This window comes from Schistocerca gregaria, chromosome 1 (assembly GCF_023897955.1).
Source record: "Schistocerca gregaria isolate iqSchGreg1 chromosome 1, iqSchGreg1.2, whole genome shotgun sequence".
NCBI lineage: Eukaryota > Metazoa > Arthropoda > Insecta > Orthoptera > Acrididae > Schistocerca > Schistocerca gregaria.
This window is the reverse complement of record NC_064920.1, coordinates 737,939,935-737,956,648: the sequence shown is the minus strand read 5'-3', so window position 1 is coordinate 737,956,648 and position 16,714 is coordinate 737,939,935. Positions and strand designations below refer to the sequence as shown.

General features: G+C 39.7%; 1 protein-coding gene across 8 annotated transcripts in view; it reads left to right on the top strand.

Moving 5' to 3' along the window:
• The window catches only part of LOC126267225 (diacylglycerol kinase theta), a 662,574-nt gene that overhangs the window by 591,237 nt on the left and 54,623 nt on the right, over positions 1-16,714 (top strand). The gene's annotated exons all lie outside the window — the stretch shown is intronic.

Here is a 16,714-nt window from a genome sequence, read left to right as displayed (position 1 = left end):
ATGGAAAAACTAGGGCACACATTCCACAGGCACTCATAGATACAAACCAGCCAAAACTGGTTCTGTTGTGTCACAGTGTGTGACTGTGTCTGAAATAAGTCAAGAGGATGTTCAGAAAAAAATTGTTTGTTGATAGGGAGCAGATATTGTAGGAAAAGATGTTCTTCTGCTCTTGTACTATGATATAAAGTTAGGGGAGTTGTTCGGGATGCATTGAGATCTAGATGCTTAAAAGAAAGCTTTGAGGTGCTGAAAATAAAATGAGTTTGTTGCAGCAGTAGATAGCTAGTATACAGAACAACCAGCAAGGAAGATTCAGTGGAGAATGTGTAGCCTTTTTAATGAAAGGATGTTATAAGTAAATGATCAGGCATCGTGCGCCTTCTTCCACAATGGGGAGTGAGTGCAGATATTTGTCTGGATGAAGAGAGGTGGTAGGTCTGATGGGAAATGTGATATCTGATTTGGCTGGTGGGTGCATAACCATACACTTTGAGTAAGTATGATGTGATTCATGGTGGAGACAGTCTGATAGTTTTTCAGTCTGTGGTCAGGAGGCCATCACATACAAGAAGTTTTTTGCATGTGTAGGATTTATGTTTGTGGTAATACATAAGGGCTCCATGGCTGATTATAGATCAGTCATGGATGAGGATTCTGTGAAACCCACAGCTGACACAACCTGGATAATAACGCCTATAAAAACATAATAAGCGTGAATACAATAGTAAGAACACATGGTGTAAAAATTAAAATAACTGCAAATAACATGGAAACAAATCTCATAATGCTTCCCAAGAAACTTACAGCTATAAGTAAAATATTGAACATCAACTGCAAGCTGTTTTACAAACAAAAGTATGATCAACAAATCTCAAGTGATTGTTGATACACAGTCCTAAATAACATCATTACTTACTTACTGTTACAAGCTTAGAAGAAGGGCCTATCACATTAATTTACATGATATACTGTGGTTTCATAGACTTAGCTTTAAGTGACCATTGTTTTATGTTCTGACTTCTGCAACATGTACTAGTGCCTACATTACAATGTCCACAAGATAAAATTCATTTCTGCTATGTCTTAGTACTGTTTCTAGTAGACTATCAGATCCATAAAATATTTTATTTATTAATTTACAAATAAGATATTATATTTCTGTTGTCATTACTGCGTGTAGGAACATGTTTTTTTTTTCACATTGAAGTTGATATGTAGTAGTATTAGTTTTGTCAGCTGTTGTAAAATTTACATCACCTCTTCAATTATTTTTCCATTGTGCTTTATTCTAAGGTTGCTGTTGCTCCTTGCACCTACCTATGTTACAGTTTATTACTACCCAAAAGGATCAATTTTTTTATTCTGCTTTTGATATGTGCTTAACAGATGTGCTGTGTGAAGGAACTGTGAATGGGATGGAAATTGGTAATATGATGTATATGTAGAGACAAATAAATGATTACAATTTCATAAAAATGGGATGGTTATTTATTTCTAGGGAAAGAACTCAACAAATTCAGCAAGTTATAATGTGTTGGTTTGCCTCTGGCTCATATTCAGCTTGGCATTGATTGATAGTTTTTGAATGTCCTTCTGAGGGATACTGTGCCAAATTCTGTCCAATTTGTGCATTTTATCATCAAAATCCCAAACTGGTTGGAGGACTCTGCCCATAATGCTCCAAACATTCTCAATTCCTGAGAGATCCAATGACTTTATTGGCCAACATAGGGTTTGGTAAGCATAAAGACAAGCAACATAAACTACTGCCCTATGCAACAGGCATTATTTTGCTGTAATGTAAGTCCAAGATGGCTTTCCACGAAGGGCAACAGAATGGGGCATAGAATATCGTCAACATACCACTGTGCTGTAAGAGTGCTGAAGTTTATAAGAAAAGGGGCCCTGCTATGAAAAGAAGTGGTACCCCAGACCAACACTCCTGGTTGTCGGCCCCTGTGGCGTTTGAGAGACAGGGTGGTAACTCAGAGCTATTCGGGGTGTCTTGGAACATGTCTTCGGCCTGGAATCTCGTTGACTGGAGTAAAACTGTCCCTCTTCGAATTGAGTCCCTATGGCCAGTGAAGCTGTATCTGGAGATGCCCAGACACTGGCAGGCTACTTACATAAGATCCACACACCATACAGCCCAAAAATCAGGAGTGATGGTCTGGGGTGTCATTTCTTTTCATAGGGGGACACCTTTGGTTGTCATCCACAGCACCCTTACAGCACAACAGTTCATCAATGATATTATATGCCCTGTTTTGTTGCCCTTGATACCAAGCCATCCGAGGTGTTTATTACAGCAAGATAATGCCTGTCTGCACACGACATCAGTTTTTATTGCTTGTTTTTGTGCTTACCAAACCCTACGTTGGCCAGTAAGGTCATTGGATCTCCCTCCTATTGAGATCGTTTGAAGCATTATGGGCAGGGCTCTCCCACCACCTTGGGATTTTGATGACCTAATGCACTAATTAGACAGAATTTGGTATGGTATCCCTCAGGAGGTCATTCAAAACGCTGTCAATCAATACCAAGCTGAAAACTTCTTGAATAAGAGCCAGAGGTGGACCGACACATTGTTGACTTTCCGAATTTGTGAAACTCTCTCTCTTTACGGCCAAACACTAAGAATCCCATGCATTTTAAATTGAGGTAGGGGAAGAGAGGGACAAACTCCAGTGGCATATAACACAGGAGAGGTGTTGTGCATCATCACGAGATTTACTATTGATGCTCTTAGAGAGTATGTTCCAGGAACAGTTGGGCAATATATTAATTCTTCCCATATATGTTTTGTGAAATGAGTACTAAAAGAAAAGCTGAGGAATTAGACCTAATATGGAGGTTTACCAACAATGATGCTTCCCATGTGCCATTCACAAATGGAAAAGGGAAAGGGATAACAGATAGCAGTACCAGAAGTACCCTCCACCACACCACAATGTGGCTTGCAGTGTATGGATGTAAATCACTACATGAATGTAATTAAAAAATTAAAGAACTTAATAAATCATGTAAATGGTCAGCATGTTGCCACATTTTCCATCGAGGAGACAATGTATAATTCTAAAACTGATGCATTCCATATCAAAGCAGGTGGTTGCAGCTATGATCTGGGGTATGTGCAAATACTAACTAACTGCACTATTTGTGCTTAGTTGAGGCTAAATTTAACACAGTATAATTAATAGGAATGACATAACTGCTGTTTAATTCAAACTACTACCTTAATATCCAGATTATGCCATTGATGTTTATCATAGAACACCAATTTTTTATCATACCATAAGAGCAGGGGCAATGGTAGTTTGCACCCTCTCCTGTACTGCTCATTCTAAATGATGAACACCACAGGTAACCCATTCAGTAATGGCTGTGTATGGGTGTGGCAAACCTGGGGTTTCAGTCCTAGGGACTGGTCACCATTGTCAGTCCTTTAGTACTGTAAGCTCTGTATGTGTTTCAGCAACCACTGCTAAACAGAACAGTGGGATGTTGTGTATCTTGGAGGACAGTGAACAGACTACCAAGTCAACCTCGAGGTTAGCTGTGTTCCATTAAACTAAATGGATGCGTAGAAAAAGAGGTCATTAGTCAGCAGCTTGATTCTGTAACAGCCCATTTGCATTACTCATGTATAGATAAATGGGGCTCTGTCTTGATTTACCTTTATCACAACTGCTTATGAGATGAACATGAACCTCTGCACTGTTCTTTAACTTCTATCTAGACAATAAAGGAGCTTTTGTAACCAATTCTGCTGAGAAATCAACTGCAAAACAGTGTGTAAGAAACAGAATCAGAGACAAACAGATTGTTGCAATGTGCTTTTGTACATGAAAAGATATAAATTTCCACAACTATATCCAGACTTTGCAAATCACTGTGAAGTGAAGTAGCATGTATTAAGATTTATTCCAATTCTATTTGTCTGTTAATGATGGGAAGAACTGCTGCTTAAATGCCTCTGTACATATTGTAACTAATCAAAATGTGTATTTGTGATTCCTAAGGGGATGAAATGCAGGAATCTGTTGTATATTCCTAGATTCTTCACACAATTATAGGTCTTAGGATTCTGTAACTAGTATTTCAAGGGATGGTTGACTTCTTATCTTCAACCATCTGCCTCTTTAGCTTTTCCAGCATTTCTGTGGCATTCTCCCATTCCTGCTGCCATTCTTCATATGGGTTCAAAATCTTCAGTCTGTTTTGATGAAGTGTCATCCTTCTACATTTCAAGGAGATTGCTGGCACTTTAAAGTTAGTGAACTGTGTGATAAATACTACTCTGTTAATAGAAGTGTTGACATCCCAACAAGTTAACTTCATGCAAAGCTTCTAAATATCTTGGAGAATATGGACTTGAAACAGAACTTCACAACAGTCATTTTTTTGTAAGTCTGTTGTTACACACAATGACGTCATGATATGCCAATTGATAAACTGAAATGTAAAAAATATAATGAAGAGTACACATTATTCTGATACTCAAGCTAACAAAATGGATTATTTAGGCTGAAGTATATGCTTCACCAACTTTCATTATTTGATTCTTAAAACAAGAAGATTACACAAGAAATTCACTCCAGAAGCATCCAGACATACAGCATTTATATTTCAGGAGCACTCAGATGACTACACATACAGTATGGATTAACACATTGTCTGTGGGAACCTTCCAATACCTCAAGTAGCCCACAGCAAATTGTAGGTTCTTAATGAATAGATTAAAAATCCACCCACAGTTAATATGTTTCAAATAACATAATTATTCACTGAGTATTTGATCAGCATTTCTTACACGATCCAGAATACAGGACTTGTGAAGGGTGCTAGTACTGAAATTTTATAAGTTGCTTCATAAGTGGTGGAGAGCTGTCATTCTTGCAAGTCATTCATTCTTCATTAAATGTAATAAATAGTAATATCATGTTGTCATAGGCCCAAAGTCTCTTATAAAAATCAATGTGAATATAATACTGATTTGTTTTTTCAATGTGGTGGGGATAGTTCACCATGATTTTGTCCACATATGTCTGCTTGTGTCTGTGTATGTGCGGATGGATATGTGTGTGTGTGTGTGTGTGTGTGCGAGTGTACACCTGTCCTTTTTTTCCCCTAAGGGAAGTCTTTCCGCTCCCGGGATTGGAATGACTCCTTACCCTCTCCCTTAAAACCCACATCCTTTCGTCTTTCCCTCTCCTTCCTGAAGAAGCAACCATCGGTTGCGAAAGCTAGTAATTCTGTGTGTGTGTTTGTGTGTTTTGTTCATGTGCCTGTCTGGCGGCACTTTCCCGCTTGGTAAGTCTTGGAATCTTTGTTTTTAATATATTTTTCCCATGTGGAAGTTTCTTTCAGTTGGTTCTACTGAGAAATTCATCAATGGAGTATAAGGAGTTGGCCACCATAAGTGCTTTAGGCTTCTCTTAAACTGAATTTCATTGGTTGTTAGGCTTTTTATGGCTGCTGGCAAGTTATTGAAAATGTGTGTTCCTGAATAATGCACACCTTTTTGTACAAGAGTAAGTGACTTTAAATCCTTGTGAATATTATTCTTATTTCTAGTATTGATTCCATGAATTGAGCTGTTGTTGTTATAGTGGTCTTCAGTCCTGAGACTGGTTTGATGCGGCTCTCCTGTGCAAGCTTCTTCATCTCTCTGTACTTACTTCACCCTACATCCCTCTTAATCTGCTTAGTGTATTCATCTCTTGGTCTTTCTCTACGATTTTTACCCTCCACGCTGCCCTCCAATGCTAAATTTGTTATCCCTTGATGCCTCAGAACATGTCCTACCAACTGGTCCCTTCGTCTTGTCAAGTTGTGCCACAAACTCCTCTTCTCCCCAATTCTATTCAATACCTCCTCATTAGTTATGTGATTACCCATCTAATCTTCAGCATTCTTCTGTAGCACCACATTTCGAAAGCTTCTATTCTCTTCTTGTCTAAACTATTTATCGTCCATGTTTCACTTCCATACATGGCTACACTCCATACAAATACTTTCAGAAACGACTTCCTGACACTTAAATCTATACTCGATGTTAACAAATTTATCTTCTTCAGAGACGCTTTCTTTTCCATTGCCAGTCTACATTGAGCTATTGGTTTGAAAAAGTGACAGATTTCATTAAGGAATAAATATATTGTGAAGCAGTAGTTAGTATCCGTAGTTCTCTAAACAGGCTTCTGCAGGATGTTATTGAGTTCACATCACACATAACTCTTATTGCACATTTTTGTGCCCAGAAAACTTTTGCTTGCTTCATTAATTATCCCAAAAAATAATCTCATATGACATGGAATGAAAGTGAGCATAGTATGCCATCTTTTTTATTTTTATATCACCTATGTCTGACACAATTCACATTGGAAATAGAGATTTGTTAAGACGCTTCAGTAGTTCTGTGGTGTGCTCCTCCCAGTTGAATATATTATCAAGCCATAATCCCAAGAATTGAACACTTGCACTTCTTCTATCTGCTTGTCATTGTATGTTAAGTATATACTCGTGGGACACCCCTTACAAGTTCTGAATTGCATTTAGTGTGGTTTTTCAAAGTTTAGTAACAATGAATTGGCTAGGAACCAGTGATTAATGTCCACAAATATTTTATTAGCTGATCTTTCTAAAACTACACTTGATTTGTTATTTATTGCAATGTTTGTATCATTGGCAAACAAAACAAACTTAGCATCTGGTAATGTTACTGTTGAAAGGTCATTGATATACACAAGAAAAAGTAAGGGCCCTAAGATGGAACCTTGTGGGACCCTACATGTAATTAGTTCCCAGATGGAATGAGATTTTCACTCTGCAGCGGAGTGTGCGCTGATGTGAAACTTCCTGGCAGATTAAAACTGTGTGCCCGACCGAGACTCGAACTCGGGACCTTTGCCTTTCGCGGGCAAGTGCTCTACCAACTGAGCTACCGAAGCACGACTCACGCCCGGTACTCACAGCTTTACTTCTGCCAGTATCCGTCTCCCACCTTCCAAACTTTACAGAAGCTCTTCTGGCAAACATGCAGAACTAGCACTCCTGAAAGAAAGGATACTGTGGAGACATGGCTTAGCCACAGCATTGCCCGCGAAAGGCAAAGGTCCCGAGTTCGAGTCTCGGTCGGGCACACAGTTTTAATCTGCCAGGAAGTTTCAGTTCCCAGATGGATGATGCCTGATAGCTTAATCCATTTATCTTTCCTAATAACACCCTTTGTTTCCCACCAGAGATATAAGATTTGAACCATTTTGCAGAATTTCCTGTTACACCACAATATTCTAATTTTCTTAAAAGGATATTGTGATTTACACAGACAAATGCCTTCGACAGATCACAAAATATACCAGTTGCCTGCAATTTTTTGTCTAATGAATTAAGTACATTTTCACTGCAAGTGTAGATAACCTTCCCAGTAACAGAACCCTTTAGAAATCCATACTGCAACTCTGACAGTATGTTATTTGTGAAAAGATGGTTATAAAGCCAATCGTACAATACCTTTTCTAAAAATTTTGAGAATGCTGGTAAAAGTGAAGTTGGACAGAAATTTGATGCTATTTCTTTACCTCCCTTTTTAAACAGTGGCTTAACTTCAGCATATTTCAAACATTCAGGAAATATTCCACTGATAAATGGCTGGTTACACAGAAAGGTTAATATATTACTTAACTGAGAATCATATTCTTTAATTAACTTTATTGATATTTCATCATACCCACTAGATGTTTTTGATTTTAAAGATTTTATGATGGGCATTACTTCTGCTGGGGTGGTGAGAGTCAAAGTCATATTATGGAAGTTACTTGAAATTTCTGGTCTGAAGTATTCCATAGCAGCATCTACAGAACCTGAAAACCCCAACTTTTCACTAACAGCTATAAAATGTTTGCTAAAAAGTTCTGCAATACTATACACATCTGTCACCAATGTATCATTTACTGTTAATGCTATTTGTCCCTCTTCATTTTTGGTTCTACTGGCCTCCCCCTTCATTATATCCCATATTTTCTTTATTTTGTTATCTGATACGACTATCTTTCCCTTGTAATATATTTGCATTGATGTCCATATTACATTCTTTAATATTTTGCAGTATTTTTTGTAATATGCTATAGCATCAACATCAGAACTGTTTCGGATTGAGATACATTTTCATTTTTGTTTTCGAGCTATCTCTATTCCTTGAGTAATCCATGGCTTCTTTGTAGACTTTTCTGTAACTGTGGTTAGTTTTGGGGGAAAAGAGTGTTCAAATAAGGTAAGCACTTTGTTAGCAAAAGTGTTATATTTTTCATTCATGCCATGAGCACTGTCAACATCACTCCAGGGAATGTCTATGAGGTGTGTCTAAAAATAATCAATTTTTGGTTTATTGATTATGCTCTTGACCTCAGATTTAATAGATTTTATATTCTGCTCAGTATTAACATTTAACAGAAGGTGCTGCATGTCATGGTCTGATAGGCCATTAAATTGGTTTTGTAATATAATTTTGTTCATTGGACTTTTCTATAAAGATATTATCAATTGCTGTTTGTGAGCTATTGGCTACCCTAGTGGGGAACTTTACAGTGGGAATTAAGTTGAATGATAATGTTACTAACTCAAATAAGTTCTTATTGGGAGAGTCCTTAAAGAAATCTACACTGAAATCAGCAGCAACCACTCTTTTATTTATTTATTTATTTATTTAAATGGGCCAGTACAGCTTAAAGGTGGTTTATGAACAGATTAAAGTTACATGCAGGTGCTCGATATGCACTTAATATTATGAAGGAATTTTTGTGAAATACTACTTTTGTTGCACATGCTTCTATATGCTGTTCTGGGCAAAATTTATGAATGCGTATGTTCTTAAATTTTTGACAGTTCCTGATGAATGTGGCACTCTTTCTTTCTCCATTTCTGCTTTACAAAAGTGAGATGCTAACCTAAATCCTGCAACACTTAAAAGTTCTATACCAGTATGTTCAGAGAGGCAGATTATGTGAGCTGGGTTTGAGGACTCTCATTCATCTATGCAGATAATTAATTCATTAATTTTATTTCTCAGTCCTCGAATATTTTGATGCAATAAAGATAGCTGACATTTCACATCGACCTATTTAAAATTGGGTAGATTTGAAATTTCTGCTGATTGTTAAAAATTCTTAACCAACAGCTGTTTATGCTGATGTAGTAAGCTAGAATTATGTTTCTTGATTTCTTTCTCAATCTGAAGTTTTCTCTCAATCCTAACCTCTCTTAAAACTTGGTTTCTTTCTGTCCTTCCTACCCTAAAAAAAGGGTCTTTTCTTAACCAAATAACCACTGCTATTTTTTCACTTGTGACAGTGCCTCTCCCTTTAACTTTCCTGCTATTTTTCCAGCCAGTTCACCCTTCCCTTTCCTGTTGAGGTGAAGGCCATGCCTAGTATAACCCCACCTATTTAGAGAATTAACAGGAACCAAACTAATGTGTGACCCTGCACCCGACATAAGCAGCCATTTCAACTCCAAATTAACTCTCTAGACAGAAGAGTTCAAATGATGTCAGTCATGGCGCCCAAGAACAGATACAAACTCAACACTAATATGCTTCAATGCTCACGCAATCTTTGCCAGGTCACACTCTATAGTGTACCCAGGATCTCTGTCAGTACTATTACCTGGCCCACCCACTATAACCACGGTGTCTTCCTTAGTGATATCTTTGCAAAGTGATCCTAAATCTTATGTTACCTGCTCCAGACCGGCACTAGGTTTAAAAGAATTGGTGACCTGGTATTCTGATCCTAGTTCATCCTGCAAAAGTTGACCAACACCTCTTCCATGGGAACTACCTAACAACATTCATTCTTTCTGTTTACTGATTTCCCTACATTCTTACTTTTCAATTTGCTGCTGAAAGTTTGTTGTGCCCTGTCTACAGCTGCAACTACTTGAGGCTCACCAGCTTCTAACTGAAGCAACAGGTCAAATCTATTTACCACATTCACCACAAAGCTGTCAGACAAAGTTCTAGGCCTTTTCCTCCTGTTGCCTGTTGCCACCTCCCACCTCTCTTTACCCTTCTCCCTCCTTAACCTGTCAAGATCTCCCCTGGCCTTGTCTAACTCAGCCTGAAGGGTGGCGATTTTCCCCTCCTTTTCTAGTATCTTCCTATCTCTACTACATATCCTTCAAAGCCACTGATGACTCTCATTTACTTCCCTTATTCCCACACCGCTATAGTCACCCACATGGAAAAAACTACAGCACCCCGTAACACCAAAGCCCTGACCTAACAATTCTACAGCAAGTCAAGCTATTTTCACTCATGGTAACCATAATAGTTTATTAAGAATAAGTCAGTTAAATTACAGATAAACAGGAAAATATGATTCCACAAATTTGGCCTATATGCAACTGTATGTAAACAAAAACAACAGTGCAAAGTTTCTAAAACAACAACTTAAACTTTATGCTACTTTCCGGAAATGTGAGTTAAATAATGAAGAGGTACGCTACAGTTCAATTTCTGGAGAGAGCAAAGTACAATTAATCAAAATTTTATAGATTTGCTTTGGCAAAACGTAAACAGAAAATACAACTGTAAGATCTTTTCGCATTTTCTGCTATATTATGTAAAGAAAAATGGAAACTTTAATGGTATGCTTAAAAAGCATACTAATACACCTATTTACCATGTAATCAGTACTAAAGTAAATGTTATTATAATCTAAAATGACTTATCTTTACAAGAGCACCAAAACTCACACTGTAATCGTTGGGACAACGGCTGCCATATATTTCTTGATGCAATAATTTACCAACAGCCGTATCTATTGTAGAAATTTATTTTATGAGCTTCTTATGTGCTACCAGTTTCAATGTAATGCCAAAACTAGTAGCACGTAAGAAGTTCATAAAATAAATTTCTACAATACATATGGCTGTTAGTAAATTATTGCATCAAGAAAAACTCACGCTAGTTGCCCGGCTGCAGGGCTGCAAACCTCCAACGCTCGCTGTATCCTAGTTGGCATCCACCATTTTTCCATTCTTCTGTAAAGAATTCATGTCATTATTTTGCAACTATGACTTATCAAACTCATAGTTCAGTAATTTTTGCACCTGTAAACAACTACTTTCTTTGGAATTGGATTACTACATTCTTCTTGTAGTCTGGAGTTATTTCACCTGTCTCGTATATCTTGCACCAAATGGAAGAGTTCCGTCATGACTATGTGTGTGTGTGTGTGTGTGTGTGTGTGTGTGTGTGTGTGTGTGTGTGTGTGCGCGCGCGAGTGTATACCTGTCCTTTTTTCCCCTTAAGGTAAGTCTTTCCGCTCCCGGGATTCGAATGACTTCTTATTCTCTCTGTTAACACCCACATCCTTTCGTCTTTCCCTCTCCTTCTCTCTTTCCTGAAGAAGCAATCGTTGGTTGCGAAAGCTTGAATTTTGTGTGTATGTTTGTGTTTGTTTGTGTGTCTATCGACCTGCCAGCACTTTTGTTTGGTAAGTCACATCATCTTTGTTTATATATATGAAGTGCCACAAAACCTCAAAATTCCAATCAGTACAAACTCGAACCACATCACCCTAATTCAGTAGTTAACCTTTTCTCCAAACCTCTCTCCCAATACGAAACCTCTGTCCTTTCTAGAGTCCTCACCTTCAGCCTCACTCCCAGGTTCAACCAAACTGCCCTCATCAAAGATTTACTGTCCTACACTCGTACTCTCTGCTGGAAATATCACTTTGCCACGAAAAAAAAAAAAAAAAAAAAAAAAAAGATCCTAATCCTACTCCTAATGATCCAAGTCCCCAAGACACTATCCAAATTGAATCCTGCCTGGAACAGTTCCGCCCTTCATCACAGCGGGACCCACCTCCTCTTCCTCAAAATCACCCTCTCCAAATCTTCCAGGAATTTTTGACTTCCAGCCTTGCCTCTCAATCCTTCTTAAGAAACCTTAATCCTACTCCAAACATTACCACTGCTGAAGTCCAAGCTATCCGTGATCTGAAGGCTGACCAATCCATCGTCATTCTTCCGGCGGACAAGGGTTCCACGACTGTGGTACTTGATCGTCGGGAGTATGTGGCTGAGGGACTGCGTCAGCTTTCAGACAACACCACATAAAAAGTTTTCCAAGGTAATCCCATTCCTGATGTCCAGGCAGAGCTTCAAAGAATCCTCAGAACCTTAGGACCCCTTCAAAACCTTTCACCTGACTCCATCAACTTCCTGACCCCACTGACACCCCGCACCTCTACTTTCTACCTTCTTCCTAAAATTCACAAACCCAATCATCCCGGCCACCCCATTGTAGCTGGTTACCAAGCCCCCACAGAACGTATATCTGCCTATGTAGATCAACACCTTCAACCCATTACATGTAGTTTCCCATCCTTCATCAAAGACACCAACCACTTTCTCGAACGCCTAGAATCCTTACCCAATCTGTTACCCCCGGAAACCATCCTTGTAACCATTGATGCCACTTCCTTATACACAGATATTCCACACGTCCAGGGCCTCGCTGTGATGGAGCACTTCCTTTCACACTGATCACCTGCCACCCTACCTAAAACCTCTTTCCTCATTACCTTAGCTAGCTTCATCCTGACCCACAACTTCTTCACTTTTGAAGGCCAGACATACCAACAATTAAAGGGAACAGCCATGGGTACCAGGATGGCCCCCTTGTACACCAACCTATTCAACCTAGTCGCTTAGAGGAAGCCTTCTTGGTTACCCAGGCCTGCCAACCCAAAGTTTGGTACAGATTTATTGATGACATCTTCATGATCTGGACTCACAGTGAAGAAGAACTCCAGAATTTCCTCTCCAAACTCAACTCCTTTGGTTCCATCAGATTCACCTGGTCCTACTCCAAATCCCATGCCAATTTCCTTGACATTGAACTCCATCTGTCCAATGACCAACTTCACTCGTCTGTCCACATCAAACCCACCAACAAGCAACAGTACCTCCATTATGACAGCTGCCACCCTTTCCACATCAAACGGTCCCTTCCCTACAGCCTAGGTCTTCGTGGCAAACGAATCTGAACCAGTCAGGAATCCCTGAACCATTACACCAACAACCTGAAAACAGCTTTCGCATCCCGCAACTACCCTCCCGACCTGGTACAGGAGCAAATATCCAGAGCCACTTCCGCAACCCCTCAAACCCAGAACCTCCCACAGAAGAACCACAAATGTGCCCCACTTGTCATAGGATACTTTCCGGGACTAGATCAGACTCTGAATGTGGCTCTCCAGCAGGGATACGACTTCCTCAAATCCTGCCCTGAAATGAGATCCATCCTTCATGAAATCCTCCTTACTGCACCAAGAGTGTCTTTCCGCCGTCCACCTAACCTTCGTAACCTCTTAGTTCGTCCCTATGAAATCCCCAAACCACCTTCCCTACCCTCTGACTCCTACCCTTGTAACCACCCCCTGTGTAAAACCTGTCCCATGCACCCTCCCACCACCACCTACTCCAGTCCTGTAACCCGGAAGGTGTACACGATCAAAGGCAGAGCCACGTGTGAAAGCACTCACATGATTTACAAACTGACCTGCCTACACTGTGAAGCTTTCTATGTGGGAATGAGCATTCACATGAATGGACACAGGCAGACAGTGTTTGTTGGTAACGAGGATCACCCTGTGGCTAAACATGCCTTGGTGCACGGCCAGCACATCTTGGCACAGTGTTACACAGTCCGGGTTATCTGGATACTTCCCACTAACACCAACCTGTCAGAATTCTGGATATGGGAACTTGCCCTTCGGTATATCCTCTCTTCTCGTTATCCACCAGGCCTCAACTTCCGCTAATTTCATGTTGCCGCCTCTCATACCTCACCTGTCTTTCAACAACATCTTTGCCTGTGTACTTCCGCCTCAACTGACATCTCTGCCCAAACTCTTTGCCATTACAAATGTCTGCTTGTGTCTGTGTATGAGCGGATGGATATGTGTGTGTGCAAGTGTATACCTGTCCTTTTTTCCCCTTAAGGTAAGTCTTTCCACTCCTGGGATTGAAATGACTCCTTACCCACTCCCTTAAAACCCACATCCTTTTGTCTTTCCCTCTTTCCTGAAGAAGCAACCGTTGGTTGCGAAAGCTTGAATTTTGTGTGTATGTTTGTGTATCTATCGACCTGCCAGCGCTTTTGTTTGGTAAGTCACATCAACTTTGTATATATATTAAAAACAAAGATTCCAAGACTTACCAAGCGGGAAAGCGCCGGCAGACAGGCACATGAACAAAACACACAAACACACACACAGAATTACGAGCTTTCGCAACTGGCAGTTGCTTCGTCAGGAAGGAAGGAAGGAGAGGGAAAAATGAAAGGATGTGGGTTTTAAGGGAGAGGGTAAGGAGTCATTCCAATCCCGGGAGCGGAAAGACTTCCCTTAGGGAAAAAAAGGACAGGTGTACACTCGCACACACACACACACACACATATCCATCCGCACATACACAGACACAAGCAGACATATTTCTGCTTGTGTCTGTGTATGTGCGGATGGATATGTGTGTGTGTGTGTGTGTGCGAGTGTACACCTGTCCTTTTTTTCCCTAAGGGAAGTCTTTCCGCTCCCGGGATTGGAATGACTCCTTACCCTCTCCCTTAAAACCCACATCCTTTCATTTTTCCCTCTCCTTCCTTCCTTCCTGACGAAGCAACTGCCAGTTGCGAAAGCTCGTAATTCTGTGTGTGTGTTTGTGTGTTTTGTTCATGTGCCTGTCTGCCGGCGCTTTCCCGCTTGGTAAGTCTTAGAATCTTTGTTTTTAATATATTTTTTCCATGTGGAAGTTTCTTTCTGTTTTTTTTATATATATATATATATATATATATATATATATATATATATATATATATATATATATATATATATATATTAAAAACAAAGATTCCAAGACTTACCAAGCGGGAAAGCGCCGGCAGACAGGCACATGAACAAAACACACAAACACACACACAGAATTACAAGCTTTCGCAACTGGCAGTTGCTTCGTCAGGAAAGAGGGAAGGAGAGGGAAAAATGAAAGGATGTGGGTTTTAAGGGAGAGGGTAAGGAGTCATTCCAATCCCGGGAGCGGAAAGACTTCCCTTAGGGGAAAAAAAAGGACAGGTGTACACTCGCACACACACACACACATATCCATCCGCACATACACAGACACAAGCAGACATATTTAAAGGCAAAGAGTTAAGGGCCCTTAACTCTTTGCCTTTAAATATGTCTGCTTGTGTCTGTGTATGTGCGGATGGATATGTGTGTGTGTGTGCGCGAGTGTACACCTGTCCTTTTTTTTCCCCTAAGGGAAGTCTTTCCGCTCCCGGGATTGGAATGACTCCTTACCCTCTCCCTTAAAACCCACATCCTTTCATTTTTCCCTCTCCTTCCCTCTTTCCTGACGAAGCAACTGCCAGTTGCGAAAGCTTGTAATTCTGTGTGTGTGTTTGTGTGTTTTGTTCATGTGCCTGTCTGCCGGCGCTTTCCCGCTTGGTAAGTCTTGGAATCTTTGTTTTTAATATATTTTTCCCATGTGGAAGTTTCTTTCTGTTTTATATATATATATATATATATATATATAATTTTTTTGCTATATTCATGTGATTTTGGATATTCACTCAGTATAATAGACAAAAAGAAAAAAATGTCTCAGTGTGTCATACAATTGACAATTTAATTTTTTGGAAAACTGTTATACAATCAACATTTTATGGTATTGCATGCTTATCTTGGCAAGTTCAAATGACCTGGTGTGCATAAGTTAAAATAACTTCAAGATCCAAGAAAAGTCGTTACATCTAGAAGACACTACATGTGCTGAACTGTGGCAGGTCAACATGGATAAATGTGAGACACGTGACGGTGCAGTATGAGATTGCTGCAACACTCAGCATGCACAGATGTCTATTATTAGTACTTCTGACTTCATCTTGTGTTCATTTTGCACATAGAGAATTGTAAGCACAAGAAACACATATGGACGACATTATGTATGATTGGAGCATTGGCAGACTAGAGGCTGGCCAAAGTCGGAGAAAGTTGTTCCTCCAGCACTTGAATTTCATAATTCATGAATGTGAGAAGTTTGCAGGAAGAAAGAAACTTCTGTGGCACTAAAGTGAAAGTCAAGTACATGTTAGTACCATGACCAGGATTGTTATCTTGACTTAAATGCTCAAAAAAGTTACTCAATACAGCAAATGGACTGGCAAGAGACCTCACAGCAGTTCCTGGCCCACAGATTTCCTACTTGATGGTATAATGTTAGTTTTTAGAAGATGTTCTATGTTCTCAGTGACACAACAAGATGCATTCCCCACACACAAAAGAGTTTCAGGTGTGGCAACTGTGATTCTGGCCACTTTCAGTGGACTCAGAAAGTATGAGGCTGTGCCCCTTTCACAGACAAGTAGCAATTTATTGAGGAAAGTGATTCTCTCCATCTATTCTTCAGCCATACCCTTGGGGCATGTCAAATTCCTATTGTTATTGTGCAAAGGAGCCAATATTGTGAGACAATTGTTCTTGTTAGGGACAGTGTCAGTTAGAGGCATGTATGTCAATGCAATGATGAAATCCTGCAGTGATACATATGTCTTTTTCATGGTTAATGTAGACCTAGGTTCCATGTAATGGATGTTAATGTGAACACACGTGGTTGCTCTGGAGGATGAGTACCTGCA